The following is a 16,821-nucleotide window of genomic DNA, read 5'->3' as shown; positions in this document are numbered from 1 at the left end:
ATTCTCTGAGCAGCTACTGTGCACAAAGTCACAGTTATGTTTTGATTCAATCTTTTCACTGCAGGGCACCTTTTAGATACAAGGAGCTTATCTTACTGCAGAGCTAGCACTGCAAGTTAGTTAGAGACAGTTGTTAAAAGATCACTAACATGCTTTGTTCTGTGGTAGAAAGGTCGCATTCATCTCATGAAAGAGATCCAGAAGCCCAGTGGTGACATTTTCAGTCTGGCTGTGACAGTACTGCATGTGGAGAAAAAAGTACTCCTGCAAGAGGGTTTAAGATTTGATGCCCTCCTTTCAGGAGGTTTCTCTGTGCAAACCACAAGTTTTCTTTCATAGTGAGATTCTCTAAAGTGTCAGGCAAATTTGTACAAAAGCACTGGGTCTGTTTTCCTGTGGTCTCCTGTCCTCTACACAAACTCTGCCAATGTAGGTCACCAGTGGTTCCCTGGTATGGTCCTACACCTTCAATCAGGTGGCAGGTCAGGCTGTTTGCAGTTCTCTTAAGGCAGGGGTTTCAGAGCTATCCTTTCCAGGGAACAGACCAGCAGGGCTCTGGCCTGAACAAACTCTTAGTCCTTTTCTATCTCACATCTTCTTCTAAAGGAGGTCTAAACTGCTCAGTGAACACTTAACCAGTGAGAAGGGTGATGGGGTGGAAGGACACTGCTGTCTCCTGGCCATATAGATGCAGAAGCTGTCTCAAAGAGGGGTTAAGATATTTATCTGGGGCTGCAAAACAAGTAGGCAGTAGAGCTAGGAGCTGACTCTGACACTTCTCTGACCCAGTCACTAGAGTAATCTTCCTTCCTGGTAAAAACCTCTAGGAAGGACAGCTCAGAAGGAGTGAAGGAGGGAGGGAGTGTTCAGGGTGAAAATGAGCATATCCATTGTTATTCTATGTTTTGTCTGTCCAAAAGGGGGAAGAGGTGGTGCAATTTGCCTAGAGGGTTGTCTCCATAACTGGAAATATTTAATTAAGTGAATTACTTTCCTAGTAGTACTTTAAAAGGCATTAGACCTAGCCTGAGCCCCATTTTGATAAGCTTAGTGGACTGTGAGGAATTTACTGTCAGATTAAGTGAGACAAAAAAGGTAGAAGTCAAATTGGTGGCAAAATGCAGTTTCTGGCTCCTTGTCAGAGCACCCACATGCCTCATTACCTTGGTTTAAAGCCAACAGACTAGCTTAACAGGGCTGTTTATTACTCCCTGCCCTTCCATCTATACCAAAAACGGGGTTTCACCTACAAATCCTCCCTTTGCTAAGTTGCATTCGCTTTTATTTTTTTGGATACGTACCCTTTCTTAGAGTCTCACGGAAGTGCGGCGTTTGCATGCAGCTGATAAATGCCACCTGCTAAGGACGCCTCTCGGGCCATTTCAAACAATATCCCGTCTCCACACCAGCTGTTTCTGCTGGGAACATTATTGTACCCTGCTGCCAGTCTTGGAGCCAAATGATCCTGGGGAGGAGGGGAGAGAGTGTTAATGAGATAATAAAAGTATACACTCACTATTTTCTACTGCAGCACCGATGTGGCTTTTTCTTGACTTTAAAGCCTGTTTAGCCATTGGAACGTGGCTCTGTCAAAAAGAAATGTTGATTCCTCTTTTTATTGCAGCCCTCACAGCACTGCACCACATGAATTGCCAGCCTTTTCTTTCCCTTTTTACCAGAAAGCATCTGTCCTGTTTTCCTTCATGTCCCATGTAGCACAGACACGCAAGCGTGGTGCTCAATTCCTTTGCACCAACCAACCTGCCATAAAGACACCCCCAGGAGATGGGTATAAATGAGGGACATAAAATGCTTCTGCTACAGCAGTGTCCCTTATTGCTGAGGGGATGGGACCAGATGAGAGTCTCCAGAGAAAAACACAGCTTCAGGAAAGGAATTAGCTGTAACCTGTCTTAAAATTGTCTACCCATATTAGGTACAGTAAATTTTCAACAGGGAAAACAAAATCCTGAAGCACAAGTGCCACAGCTAGTGCTGGATCTGCTCAACCACAGCCCTGCTCCATCCCCTTCTACACTGCAAGGGCAGTTCCACACAAGGGAAGGAGCCAGAAAATGGGTACTGACATACAAGTGGCCTTTTTGTCCTGCTCCTCACTCACTGACTGAGGGCTGGTCTTGCACCTCCAATCTGCCCACAGAGCCATTAGCCCTTGACCTCTGGATTTATATCCAGCTAAGTGGTTTCTCCTATAAGGCTGTGCCAGGTCCCCATGACCAAAACTTTTCCTTTCTCTTTCTGCAGGCTCTGCTGAGGAACATGTTACTTAGCCTGTATCTGTACCCTACTACACAGTGTTTCACAGTGTCTCAGCTCCTGGTGTGCTGAGACCACTGCCTGCTGTACAGACAGTACAATCTCAGCAGTTTTTTACAGCCTCATTCATATCTGTCTTTCTCTTCTTCCTATCTCATCCCCAGTGTGTCAGCTGTTTGCAGCAGGAGCCTTCCATGCAGGTGTCAGCCACCTCCATCATCAGTGTCTCCTTAATCACAAAATACTTAAAGTTAGCAATAACAGGGATACCCATCTTAGGGCAGCAGTGTTTAAAAAGTCAGGGAGTGAATAAGCACATGATTTTGTATTCAGTTATCTTAAATTTTCAGAAAGCTTTAGTCTGACCAGTCATGCTATTCCTATAGTTTTTCCTATGCTGAATGATCCTCCTTCATACAAATGCAAGCAGAGCTCCCAGAGAACCAGCCTGTGAACTTGGCTAATTAGTCAGCTTGCTTGGGGGAAACACAGATTAACACCTGGCTTCATCTCTGCTGATGAGCTGTCTTCAAAAACCTGTTTAGGAGGCAGGGGAGCCCTTCAGCTGAAAGGAGGTTTTAATGAGGTCTCTGCATGCTCACCCAGAGCAGCGAAGTGAGGGTTTTGCTCAGCACCTGTACTGTCGACCATGTTCAAGCAGGGATGTGCAGAGTGAGATGGGGTGACGGGTTCCAGCATCCTGGTCCATTGTTGCCTGGCAGAGCAAGCAGCACACAGAGGTTGCTTTTCCATTCTCACCTACTTCCCTTTGGTTTTAATAGGGATTTGTTGCAGCTGTAAGCACTACTCCAGTTCTTCTGAAGCGTTGTGAAAGAATGTGATGATGTAGCTTTATTATTTTTAGCCCGTGTTCCAAAGTGAATTATGCTTACACAACTACGTCTCTGCAGCCCTACCCTCCCTGCCCCTCACACGCAAGCGCTCGTAGCTTTTACATTCGTATGCTAATTTTAAACAAATTTGAGAGGGAGCAGAGGTCTCAGAGCGGTGAAGGATAACTCCCAGCGCTGGCACGTGGGCAGGAGAGAGGCGCACACACAGGAGTTTGCGGCCGGCAGGCAGGCTGGAGCGGCTTGGCCCCGCTCTGTGTCACAGGCGGTAAGGGGAGCTCTGGAAAAGACCGGCCAGGGTCAGGCATAGGACACGGGGGAAATTGCGGGGAAGGCTAAAGGATACAGGAGGTAAATCTGTGGCAGCTCGGGCCCCCTCAGCGCTGGCACTGGGGAGCTCCCTGCTTTGTCCGAGAGCGATTGGAGCCCTCGGCTCAGGTGTCAAGAAGTTTGTCTACAGTATTCCTCAGGAGGAATAAACTCTGCTTGAATGGATTAAGGAAACGGTGGTAGAACCTGCCTCGATATGTTTGCCGATTCTGGTTCTAGCTTAGGACAAAAGCCAACCTGGGCTGAGGGGGAAATGACTGGAGGTGGGTGTTTGTGTCATTCGCTCTTCCTATGAAGTGTAGCCTGAAAATGTAAAAGGAAATCTAAAGTTTAGAGTCCCGGGCTTTTTTCTTCCAGGTGAAGATCAATCTCCCTTAATGTGCAAGGGCTACCAAAGCTCTGAGACATTTGTTAAAACCCCTACAAAGCCCCATCCAGGTGAGAAATAATTTGCACAGTAATTGTAAAATGGGCTGTGTGAGTGTGCATAGGAGCTGCTGCCCTGCTGGGTAGGGGACTCCTAAGCCCTCCATGATACTAGGCCAGTCTGGCAAAGGCAAGAGGTTGCTGTATATGAAGTACCTCCCTGGAATGTCAACAACCTGTCTCTGGTTTCTGAGGCTTCACAAGTTCGGGTGAATGAGGGGCAGGACTTACTGGGCAGAAATGCAGGGTATGTGGGTGCCTGTGTCACCATTCAACACGTCCTAGGTATTTGATACTCAACATCCACCCAAAAAGGGATAGTCATTACACATAAGATTTATATTGTGTACAAAGGATGAGGCAGTAACTAAATTCAAAGGGTTTATGATGAGTACATGAGGCAGTTTGGTCTTTTATTTCTATCTAAGCATTTTTCTCAAATGTTTCCCCAGCAGAGCAGTCCTACTGGAGAACTGGGCTCTCTCAAAGGGGCATTTCTTTGATGGTGCTGGGTACAGGCTGATATTTAAGGGCAGAGCCACAGCTAATGCTGTCTGGTGGCACTAAAGTCAGCCTGAGAATAAACTTCTTTTTTCTATTTTAGAATTCAAACTCTTTAATTTTTTTTTTATAGTTACTATGGCCAGTAGCCGATCTTTCAACAATTAGGACATTCTTTTGCTCTATCAAGCGTAAAGCTTAGAGGAAACTCAATTCCATTTGAAGTACCATAGTGCAGGAGAAAGAACCTCTTACTTTGAAACTGGAGTGCTGCTGACTGTCAGGAGACCTGAGCTGCCTCTGGGGTCAACCTGCCTATGCCCTGGGATCAAGCTCTGTTGTGAGTAACCTTTCATTTTGAAAGTCTCACTATCTGCATGCTTCTCCTGAAGACTCTGATTTCTATTGTAGAGGTTGCTGACAGTTTTCAGCTTCCATTATTTGTGGTTGCTTCCAGAAACAGAGCGTGTGTATAATCCTTTTATTTTTTAAATTTTATTTCTTTATGATTTTTGGATACACCAGCTTTGTCTAATTGTGCTCCCATTACCGTATTACTGTTGACTTTTATAATCGCAAGAAGCTTGTAATCAAAGAGAAATGTAAAATTACTAAAATATCACCTTAGCTCTTATTTTTAAACTAAGGTAAGCATTTAAATGAGGCATGTACTTGAAAACAGTCAATTTACTCTGACATTGTGATTTCACAGTAGGTCAAATCCAAACCTTATTACAAATCTATAGAAGATGGTGCCTTGGCCACATAAATCAGAAGTGCCATTTCACAGGAGATAAGTGTAGTTCAAAGGAAGCCCTTTCTGCATTTGAAATGCCAAAATCTGATACAATAATATTTAGACCACTCATCAAAATAAAACAAATCCACTTTCTCCACCATGACTGCAAGCTATAACAACTCTTTTATATTTAGCCCATTTAGATGGTAAACCGCCTACCACTGGGCAATGCCATTCCAAGGAAGACAAAATAAAAGCTACTAAAATCAAACCTGTCAGGTCATCAATGACTCAGGCAGCTAAAATCAAGGAATTAACTGAAAGCACAATAGCTTTTAAAGCCATAAAGCACTACAAGGATCTGTTTCTACCTGTTGTAGAGTAGGATAAAGGTCAATAGTGTCTTCTGCTATCATTCCTTCTGCTGTCATTCACAAAGCAGCCTAGGGAAGGTTCACCCAGCTAAGTGGGACATTCAGGGATCTCTTCAGTTAGTAAAGGAAGCAGTGAAAGCTGAGGGGAGCTGCAGAGGAGCAGATGCTTGGCCAAAGCTTGATCCTGCTGTATCCTGTCCATAGTGGTTGGACCATAAGAAGCAAGCCGTGCCAGCTGAGTAGTTTCCAGACATGGAGAAAAGGCAACCTATTACTGCTGGAGTTGGAGCATTTCTGAGCTCTGTATCTGAAATCTTTGCCTTTTAATGTGCAGGGAAAATATAATAGAAAAAGTGTGTTCCTCTCGCCCTGATCAGTTCACTTCTTCCCACACTTTGTTGAGGCTGCATGGCCAGCTCCAGAGACATCACTTCATGTCAGTGAAACATAAACTTTTATAGACACTGTGGCAAGTCCTTTGAACCAGAGGTTAGCTCCTCCGTGGTGGGGAAAAGGGATATATTTCTAACTAATGGGGATAATTTCACTGGAATGATATGTACTTGGACTGTATTTGAATGAAAAATGAGAAAACCCCTCTACGGACCTTTCCCCCTGTGACGCACATAACAAGTTTGTCTCACTGTCCCCTTGCAATTATAACCCCACCAGTAAAGGAGCTCTAGGCTCATTACCTAGCTGCATAATGAAGCACATTAGCAGGACAGATGGATAGTTGGCAGTAAAGGCTGAAACAGGCTAAAATCCAAAGTGCTCTGAAATATGCCCTTGGGCTTTCTCTGAAGCCTATTTACTTTTATAAGAGGATTTTAACATTCAGGACTTCATAAGAAGCTTGCTTGCTTCCAGAAGCTGTCATTGTCTATGGTATAGAAGCCTCATCTGGTGCTCGGATTCTTCATTTGTCAGCTAACACTGGTAGTTGTTACACTGTCCTTAAGATTTTGAAGTTGAGTCACTCAGGGAGCAACACCACTAGTGCCATGGGTTGTGTCCTCTCTGCCAGGAGAGATCCTGAGGAAATCCATCATGGAAACCCCACAGAAACCAACTACTCTTTGGACAGAATCTTCTGAAAATTGTCCTGTGGTCCTCAGACCTCAAAGTAGTAATTTTTTTCCTAAAAATTCTCTTTTCCCACAACTGTTTTGGTAGCCATACCTGTTTCTTCGTCAGGAGGAGAGGAATGTCTGCACTGACATTCCTGATGAATAGTGAGATACACTGACAGGCAGCACAGGGCTATGTACTGCCTAGCCAGGGGACCTGGATCTTATCCTACACATCCAAGAGTCTCTTTGTTCAATATTTTTCTATAGAATATGCTGATATCCTTGTATATTTTTAAGGCAGAGAAATTGTCCTTAGCAATTTTTCTGCTTGCTATATAGTCATATTTCATGTCACTGGCAAAAACCCCATACTGCTGTTGGACTCTGCAGCAGGTGCCTTGTATGGAGATGTATGAGGCATCCCTCCACTGCCTACAGGGGTATGATGTGCTCCCTTGGCAGAGCCAGCTTTCTGCACTGTGCATGGCAGGCTGGTGCTTTCTGCCAGGAAGGCATCTGGCTTGCTGCACCAGTGACCATTTCTGATGTGTATTCACTGCTCTGCTGAATCACTTGAAGCTCAGAGGCTGCAGTTCAGCTCCCTAGAAAGTGGTTACGGACAATAACAAAAATAAAAGGGCAAGTAGCAAAGACAAACCGGTAGCAAAACTAGTCTTATACAAATGCATAAGAGAGTAAGGTAGGGATTAGCACTACCCCATCCCCTGAGGTAGTCTGTAAAACCAGGAAAGACCTCAGCTTCTCCTTCAGATCCCATGTACTATTGGAAGAGTGGTGTCCTTGGGTGTGGTTCCATCATTCAAATTCCTACTGCTTAGGCTATCAACTCCATGGCTGTGCCAGTGTGAGGGACCAGAGGGAAAGGGCTGTTCAGTCTCCCATGTTGGAGCCTGCCTGCCATGCTCATGTGAGTGGACCTAGGAAGAGGGTTTGTATCAGAAGTGAAACCAGCATCCTGAAGTGATGAAGTGGAACTGACATTTGTCATTGAAGAGAAAGCACCATCACTTGAGGCTACCCATGCATATGATCTGGCAATATTGAGAACAGGAAACAAATGTTACATGTGTCAGAGTGCACCTGCCACTCAAAGATTTCAAAAAGATTTATAAATCCTGCATTTCTGTGTTAGCTTTCCCTAATTACTTAGCAAGACAAGCAAACATGACAGCACCATTCTGCAGAACGCTAAAGTAAGCCATGTGGATGCTCTCCTGTAACTCACCAAGCCACGTCCCACTTGGGGCTGATGATGGATAATCCAAATGCTACTACCCAGTGCCTTTGTCATCATTTGACCATATGGCTTCTCAAAGTTCCTTTATCTATTACTTCAAAAGTGTTTCTCTTTGCAATGTTAGCTTGAGCTAGAGCACAGGTGTTGCCCTACTTTAGCTGCCATCTGTACAGAAAACCTTGCTGTAGCTTGGATCTCTTGGCTGAGATGGCCAAGTGGACATCCCACACACACTGCTTCATAGGATAGCTGCAGGCTAATGCTTTAGACCACCTGTGGTCCTCCACAGCTTTCCCAAAATTCTCTGCCAAGCATCCAGAAAGGATAAGCATGTTCTCCCACAGTACTATCAAAGGCTTACCACGTGCCTGTGATTTGTGCTAGGCCTTGTATTGCACAGAAACAAGCTCGGGGCAGGTGTAGATCATACAGCGTTTCTGCTGTCATGGGTGCCAGGCTCACTCAAGGTCAGCAGTGTGACCATAAGTAACTCAAGCTGCAGCCGCTGGGAGGGTATTGCAAAAATGCAGAAAGCAAGAACAGAAAGATCTTCATGAAAGTTTTGTGTTATGTAACATGCTTGACAAAACAAAAAAGGAGGAAATTGAGCAAAACAGTTAAAAAACAAAAACACAGAGTGAATTCCTTGAAACCATAGGTCTGTAAAATACTGTATTTATTTAACCTAAGCCTACAAAAATACTAAATAAACTGAGGAGCTTGGTCTCGGGGTTTTAAGGAGTGTCTAGGGTATTTATCTCTCTGCCAAGGGTTTGGGTGAAATACTGAAAAAACATATCCAGAAAAAAATGGGAAACTGTGTTTTACTCAAGAAGGAGGATAATCAAAGCAATTAATCTGCCAGAGGCCATCCTCTTCCTTGCAATGAGTAAGTGTTTATTACTCCTAAGTGGGATACAGGTGATGTGTATTTTACAGCAGATAAAGATGATTTATCTGGAATAGATAGCAGACATCTAAGCTTATGAAGGAGATGAGGGATCTATTCATTTTTTCTGCAACTGATTCTCCACTGGGCTGGGAATACACTGGCCAGCAATTCAATATCATGCTACCTAATGCAAAGACATTAACTACTTTTAGCCCTTATTAAGGCAGTAGCGTGTAACATTGGATTCAGTGCTGTCAGGAATGCCAAGGGTATGTATGATTCATGGGTTCCACCCCCCACTTGATTTCTTTTGATTTGTTTCTGAAGGAGGTGGCCATGTTTTAATCTCCTTGTAATGAGCATGAGGATAGCAAGCTAAAAATAGTTTTAGGGGAATATTTTGCAGTGTCTATAACAATAAAACATATAGCTATGTCACAGTAAAGCTTTACTAAACAGGCAGTTGTTTATGATCTAGGAAGGGACAAGTAGCAATGAAGAACTGAATGCAGTCTGTATTTTTGAAAGAAACGCACCTTTGTAAGACAGAGAATGTACTGATTGATCCTTCTTTCTGATTTGGATCCAAAAGTTTACATTTCTCTGTTTCCATTTAACCTCCCATAGAATATGACTTGGAAACAATACATTTAATGTCTGGCCTTTTTTTTTTTTCAATTGCTTGTTTCCAAGCTTGTTTGAATATCGACGTGAGTGAAGGCAAAACACAATGGCTCAGATAGCAGAGAACACCATGCATCTTGTCCTAAGACTGTTAATTAAGCCATTAAAGATTGCTGGGGTTGGCAATACTGTGTCTACAGGGAGCTAATTACTTGTGCAACTGGTGAAATACCATGACAACAACAAAGAATGATATTTTGTAGACAAGTAACAATGACAAGCTCCTGCCCTGCAGCATGAAGTTGGTAAGGTCAGCTTATACCCTCCCAAGACAGAGAGGTGTCTCAAGTGAATAAGAGCAACTTAGAACCCAGATTTTTGCTGAGAATGTGATTAGAAAGAATGCAGTAAACTCTAATAAATAGCAGTCTAGAGATGTATCAATCAGTGCACATACACTGCAGCTATACAGTGCATGTAGTTGGATACTACTTTAAGAGCAGAGTGATGGGCCCAGGGCCTGCTGATCCACTTTTTCCTCGTTTTCATTTTACACCTTCATAGAAATCGTGGGTTTGGTTTAAAAGTTTCTCCAAGGCCATCTGCTTTGGTGTTCTTTTTTCGTTTTTTTCTCACCAATACCCCCAAAGGAGTTACATTTATTTCCCTTTCTGTGCAGCAACAGCAGCAGAGGGGCTCTAATTTGTTTGCTGGAAGCATGTTTTTGTGTTGAGAATTATGTGTGTTCCTCTGAGACCTTTCAAAAGAGCCTGCCTTGTATAATTGCAGGATTTCAGCTGAAGTCTGACTGTTGAAGGATCTCTTTTTACTCAGTAACCTATATCACTTACTTCTTTCCCTGACTATTAGAGCCTTGATTTTTAATTAATTTAATATTCATTAAGAACAGAGACTAGTTAAGGCATCTGCTAAAATCTATTCTTGTACTTTTTTATTGGAAAAGAATTCAAAGCAAATTTTTATGAGGTGGAAGCTTAAAAGCCTTAACAGTATTTGCGTTAAAACACGGACAAATATAAACTGGGAAGAGGATGGATTGAAACCAGCGCTGAAGAGAAGGATTTGAGGATGTTGGTTAACAAGATGCTCAACATGAGCCAGGCAAATTAAAGACAAACATATCCCGGGCTGTATCAAAGGAAGTGTCGGCAGGTCAAGGGAGCTGATTCTCCCCGTCACTCGCATGACACCTCACTTAGAGTAATTGATCCAACTCTGGGGCCCCCAACATGAGAAGGGCATGGACCTGTTGGAGCAGATCCAGAGGAAGGCCATGGAGCTGGAGCAACTCTTCTATGAAGACAGGCTGAGAGCTGGGGTTGTTCATCAAGGAGAAGAGAAGGTTCTGGGAAGACCTTATAGCAGCTTCCAGTACCTCAGCTGGGCTGCAAGAGACTTGGAGGAAGACTTTACAAGGGCCTGCTACAGGACAAGGGGAAATGGCTTTAAACTGAGAGTATAGATTTAGATTACATATTAGGAAGAGATTCTTTACTATAAGGGTGGTGAGACACTGGAACAGGCCACTGAGAGAAGCTGTCTACACAGTTTTATAGGCCTTGATCACATTCAGCTTTGATCTTCTCTCCAAAGAGAAGAACACAAGCCTTTTTAGTCTCTTTAAGTCAGCTTCTCTACCCTGTTCTAGTTGTTCTAGTTGCCTCTCTCTAGCTCTGCTACATCCTTCCTGAGATGTGGAGACCTAAACTGCACTCAGCAAAACAGTACCTTTCAGCCTCAATCTCAGTCCTCTTTGTGATGAGAAAGAAGCATTTCATGGTACATGCTGGGTGTCTGTATTGCCATATATGTGTCAGGACTAATAGTAAAAAACTGCAGCTTTGTGCCTATCCAAACAGCACAAAATTCCCTGAAAAATCTATCAGGGGATTTATGGATATTTCAAAAGACTGAATTAGCCATTTATTCTGGTGACTGCTGTTTTTCAAATGAGGTAAAGGGAAAAAAATATCCCACAAAATTGAAAACCTGCCTGACACTTCTGTAGCCACCTATTTTTTTTCAGCATTGTGGAAAAATAACATTCAACAGGAAGGATCTAAACTCTGAATTTATGCAAAATTGCTAGGCACAATTTGAAATGAGGAATTTTTAAGGGTCTGAGACCTGGACTTCAGCCACCTTCCTGCAGCTCTCATTCCTTTTCCTACCCCTACTGGGCAGCATAAGGCATCCAGTGAAAGACAGAGCTGTGGTGACTGGGGACCTAACTATAGCTCCTGTTTGCGGACACCAGCTGGGAATCTGCTTCAAATTAATACTACCTTATTTTTCCTCTTAAAATGATTCTCCAAAAAGGCAGTGGCCAGAAGCAGAACTCATGGCAATCCCACTCCACTGAAAACCTGGCTTGTGAGCCTCAGGAGAAAGGGAGAATGGTTCAAAATTGTGAGACAGAAAGCTATTGCAGAAACCACACAGTTTTCCTGGCCTTCTCCAATGGATTTTTCCACCAAAAAGAAAAAAGAATGCTTTGGCCTAGTGGCAGTAACTTGAGGTTCAGTATGCCCAGCAAAGAGTTTTCCACACCCAGCTTCATGTGAAACCCACAGGAGAAGCTGATCTCTTGCACAGAGGCACATGGGGGGAAGGCTTACAACAGAAACACAGAGAACTGCTACAAGAAGCACCCAGGTGGGAGTGCTCACTGTGCCAATTCAGCATTGAATTTCTACCACGTTGCTTACTAAACTTCCTGTACCTTCAACATGAGATGCTGTTGGTGCTGTGGAGGTCATGTGGAGAAGGACGTTTGGCTGTGGGAGTGCTGTGGTTTCCCTTCTTGCCTGTCTCTCTCTCTCAGTGGTGGTCAGTAGGGCTGGCTCAAGGTGAGAGAATGTTCCTCACTCCTCCACTTGACTTCTGAGGCCTTGCTATGGAGCTAATCTCAGCACTCCTCGCTGAGATTTGCAACCTCCTTACATATTATGCTACTTTTGGCTGCAGTAGAGTTAATTTTTTTCACAGTAGCTGGTATGGGTCCATGTTTTGGATTTGTCCTGGAAACAGCGTTGGTAATACAGGGATGTTTTGGCCACTGATGAGCAGTGCTCACACAAAGCTAAGGCCTTTTCTGCTTCTTGTACCACCCTGCCAGCCAGTGGCTTCAGAAGCACAAGAAGCTGGAAGAGCACACAGCTGGGAGAGGTGACCCCAACTGACCACAGGCATATCCCACAAGATATGGCACCATGCACAGCATGTAAAGCTGTGGGAAGGAGGAAGGGGGTTCGTTCGAAGTGATGCATTTGTCTTCCCAAGAAATCATTAGACATGATGGAGCCCTGCTTTCCTGGGGATGGCTGAGTGCCTGCCTGCCTGCCCATGGGAAGTGGTGAAGCAATTCCTTCTTTTGCTTCGCTTATACCCAGCTTTTGCATTTCCTGTTGAACTGCCTTTATTTCAACCCATCTGTTTTCTCATTTTCACCCTTTGGATTCTCTCCCCCATCCCATTTGGGGAAGTGATCAGCGTGTGGTTTAGTTGCCAGCTGGGGTTAAGCAACACATATATATGGAGTTGGTATTACAGTCCAGGCTTTACATTCCTGTGTGAGGTGTGTATAGTGCATGTCTTGCAGGTATGGAATTTACAAGTTTTCAAATGGCCTTTCACTACACAATGGATGGATGGATGAATGGAATGGGTTCCTACTGGATTGTGCTCTGCATGGTAATCTGCTAGAGACTGCTGGACATGATATTGCATACATTAGTTATTTACAGTGAGAGTGTGCAATAACATCATGAAACCTCTCTGGCCTTGGAAGGTGACTTTCGTGCTATGCAAGGAAAATGGGGGGAGGGGGATTGTTGTTTTAATTCTCAGAGTTACATGTGTCTCAAAGCTTCTACTAGTTTCCTTTCCTGAGAGAGCCCTGTTTCTAATAAAGACATGGATACAGCTGCTAGAGCAAAGATATTTTTTATTGAGCTCTTTGTTTTTCTATTGGGCAGGAAGGATCAGCACTGTCTGTTTAACCTTTGTGCTCAAAGGCTAGACCATATTTCCATACACAGAGCTGTCTCTTGGTGCTTTTCTGCCTCTTGATGGTTGGCTGGTCAAAAGGATTCCCTTAGACATTTATAAACATGTGTAAATACACTTTAGACCTATCTGATCTGTCTCATCCCATTCTCTTTCTATAATTGCCCAAAGTGAGTGCTGCAAGCTCCCAGTATCATTTTATGAGATGTGTATGAGCCTGTATTGTGCATGACGATGGGAGAAGTAGGTTCAGCAGCTTTGCAGCTTGCAGACAGCTGAAGGAAGATAGCCATATGAAAAAGAAATCATATAAAAGAGCATATAATGCAAGAAAAAGCAACCAGCAATGTTGGAGCTAAAGACTGGAAATTAGCTTTCCAGAAAGAACAGTGAAAAGAATCAAAGAGAAATTGAACTCAAATCTCAGATTTTCATGTTTAAAAACACTTTTTCATTAGTTCCAAGATCATAGCACTTATCAAAAGAGGAATGGTTTTGCATCCTCTCTTTCCCTATTCAGGTTGAGTACTGCATCCTGACCACAAACTACTAGTGTCATGTTGATTTACCTTTCTGCCAGTAGTTACGGCTTTTGCATCCTTACTGGGTGGACAGCTTAGCCTTCTGACATTTAGAGGAATAGTCCAGTGAACACGAGTTTCAGCAGAGGCAAATACAAACATTAAAAAAAAGGATAAAGAAAAAAAGGAAAGACTTTTAAAAGGGAGGGGAATCATCTGCATTTAATTTCTGTGTATGAGTTTTCTGAATTCACATTATGTAGTCTGTCCTCATGACTCTGAGGGCAAAGAATGCAGATTTTAAGGTCAATGCAACTAAATACATGTGATTTCAGAGCTCACCTTAAAATGACAGTGCAAACACCACTTGTTCCCCAGCTTCATTTCCAAAGTCTGTAACAGCCTTAGTGGTTATTTGTAGATGCCCATAACTGTTTCATCACTTAGTAACTACAAAGAGCAGAGCATACTGTCTCCTGGGAGCACTGGAGAGACATTGTAAACAGCCCATAATCCTTTTTTTTGTGACAACCTCTAGCATTGAAATCCTGAGAGGAGATGAACAACTGGTGAGTAACATTCCCACAGCTAGAAATTATGATGAGAAAGTGGTCCAGGCATCTTAATGCCTGATTTTACAGGGGACTGAGCAAACAGGAGAAGCTAAGTCCATCCCAAAAGCCCTGGATGGTTGGAGATTTGGGAGAGATGCTGCCCCAGCTCCCTGTAGAGAGGGCAGTGGTAACAGCTGTGGCTGAGACTGGGAGCGGGGATCAGCTCACCCCTGGGAGCCTGGGTTGCACAGGCACGCAGCTGGTTGGCCCTGGGGTCAACAAAGCTGTGAAAATGTTGGACTTTGGAGCCTGTCCTTAGGGAGCAAGGATATCGACTGCTGTAGCATGTGAATGTGTAATTGCACTCTAGTGGCCTGTGGACAGCAATAGAGCCAGGGCTGTGCAGATGTGATTACAAATATTGTCTACATGGGCAGTTCCATTTACTCACCAACTCTACCACACTTTTATATTGAATCCCTATTTTAAGGTCACTAGAGCATATTAAACTTGAGCTCTATCCTGCTGGAGTGTGGGGGCAGTGCTCTGGCTTCCTCCTGTTCTTTGTGGGTCCTGTGTGCCACAAGGACAGAAAAAAAGAGCCAGGTACTGAGCTGGTGTACTTCTATTAATACTAATGCAAGAATTATAAACCCCTTCCCCCCAGTCTCTTCTAATGTTCCTTTGCTCAGCCTTATAAATTATCATAAACTCCCAGTTTTCTTCCTGAGGCTTTTCAGAGTTCTGTTGGACTTTTCTCTAGCTTTTTATTTTTCATTGTTTTATCCATCCCTAGTTTTGCTTTTGTCATCAAGTGTGTTTACTCTATATGCATCTTGAATTAGTGAATCTTACCTACTTCCAAAATCTTCTTCACGTGGTTAAACAAAAAGAAGCCTCTTACTCATAATCATGAAAAGCCACAGAAATGACTAAGTAAATCAGGGAGTTTGCTTGCTCAGAGTGTTGTGTGCCACAGAATTTGTGCCCTGGCAATGATTTGGAAAGATACAATATATACAATAAGCAAAGAACAAGCAAAAGAAAGAAATTATGTTGTTTTTGTAGACGTAGTCAGAAATAGTCTGCAGAATTAATTACTTTAAATGGTTAGGCAAGCTGAGACAATTTAACATCTGTGGATTTTTTTTTTTTGCCTGCATCTTAGGAGAGATAGCAGTGATTGGCCAGACATAGCACGGCCATGTGCATGTCAACTAAATGCAGAACAGTTGTTAGCTCCAGATATTTGCTGAGGATAGACTTTCTGAGCCATAGAAAATGATGCTGACACAAATGTAGTGTGCATGAGAGAGAGATGTGTGTTCAAAGGATAGGACAACATGCCCACGTGGGACTTGCCATAGACTTGTTTTTTAACTGGGCAATTTGAGGCAGTGGTTCTTTGTTCTTTTTGGTCGAGAGCTTTGGGATCTCTGCTATCTACCCATGAAGTGTATTATTACGAAAGAGTTCCCTTGATTGCCCTTTCCACAGGCAGACTTTGGCCTTTTTCCAAAGGCATATTGTATTTGCATTGATCACACTGCTGACTATATGACCTTGTCATTAGGAAAGCATGAAACATAAAATATGAGTTACTTGGACTCTTTTTTCTAGTATTATTCATTTTATAAATTTTTGATCTCTGAGAGAGATTGCGGAGCCAGCAGGAGGTCTGTTTGAGACCCGCTGACACCATGGAATTTGTGGTACTTTAATTATCCAAATGATCTAAACAAAAGAAGTTAAACACTGGGTAGTATATGATGGATTGTTAGATGTAAACGGCAAAAATGAATTTGGCAGCTGGAATGGTTACATGAAACTTTGGAGGCTGGTTCTCTAACACCCTGACTGGGGCATCAGATTAAATGTGCTGGATGCAAATAAAGCTGGAAGAATTAATAGAAAATAGTTTCAATTCTCAAAAGCACTCTTCTTTCTGTGTTATATTTCTGTAGTGAACTACTCAGTGGTGGGCATTCTCATTGTTCTTCAGGTCAGTTTACAGTCCCTGCATCCCTCTTCCCCTTATGTTCTTGATTGTTTACAGTTTTCTATTCATTTAACATGCACATTGATGCATCAAGCCCAGCAAGTCCACATGTTAAAAAAGTACAGAGACCAGTGCTTTCTGCCATAGCACGTTAGTCTGTGGCTGTGAGTTCTGTATGCCCTGGATGCTAAAAAAAAAATCTGGAATAATAAAAAGAAAGATAATATATGGAAAAAAACCCAACCAAACAAAATCCAATTTCTTGGCTATATTTGTAGCAGAAAGGTCTGTCAAGAGTGGTTTAGTGGATGTGAGTACAGCAAAGTTGAAGGAGTCCTTAAGCTGCAGCTTGCTAGAGAGTGTTCTAGGAAGA

This window comes from Sylvia atricapilla, chromosome 6 (assembly GCF_009819655.1).
Source record: "Sylvia atricapilla isolate bSylAtr1 chromosome 6, bSylAtr1.pri, whole genome shotgun sequence".
Classification (NCBI taxonomy): Eukaryota; Metazoa; Chordata; class Aves; order Passeriformes; family Sylviidae; genus Sylvia; species Sylvia atricapilla.
The sequence above is the reverse complement of the archived record's forward strand: the minus strand, read 5'-3'. Positions refer to the sequence as shown.